The sequence below is a fragment of the Lupinus angustifolius genome, chromosome LG01 (genome assembly GCF_001865875.1).
Source record: "Lupinus angustifolius cultivar Tanjil chromosome LG01, LupAngTanjil_v1.0, whole genome shotgun sequence".
NCBI classification, from domain to species: Eukaryota; Viridiplantae; Streptophyta; class Magnoliopsida; order Fabales; family Fabaceae; genus Lupinus; species Lupinus angustifolius.
The window spans coordinates 3,717,686-3,718,221 of NC_032009.1; positions in this window are offsets into that span (position 1 = coordinate 3,717,686).

Here is a 536-nt window from a genome sequence, read left to right on the forward strand (position 1 = left end):
GGAGGATGAGGAGGAGGAGGAGGATGAGGATGAGGACTTGGATGAGGATGAGGAGGAGGAGGAGGAGGAGGAGGATGAGGATGAGGACTTGGATGAGGACTTGGATGAGGATGAGTATGAGGAGGGGGATAGGATGAGGACGAGAATGAGGATGAGGATGAGGATAGGATGAGGATGAGAATGTGGAAGAGGATGAGGATGAGGATGAGGATGAGGATAAGGATAGGATGAGGATGAGGATAAGAATAGGATGAGGAAGACGATGAGGATGAGGATAGGATGAGGAGGAGAACGAGGAAGAGGATGAGGATAGGATGTGGATGAGGACGAGGATGAGGATAGGATGAGGATGAGGAAGTGGATGAGGATAAGGAAGAGGGTAGGATGAGGATGAGGATGAGGATGACGATGAAGATACGATAAGGATGAGGAAGAGGATGAGGATAAAGAGGAGGACAGGATGAGGACGAGAATGAGAATGAGGATAGGATGAGGATGAGGACGGGGATAGGATGAGGAGTAGAATGAGGATGAGG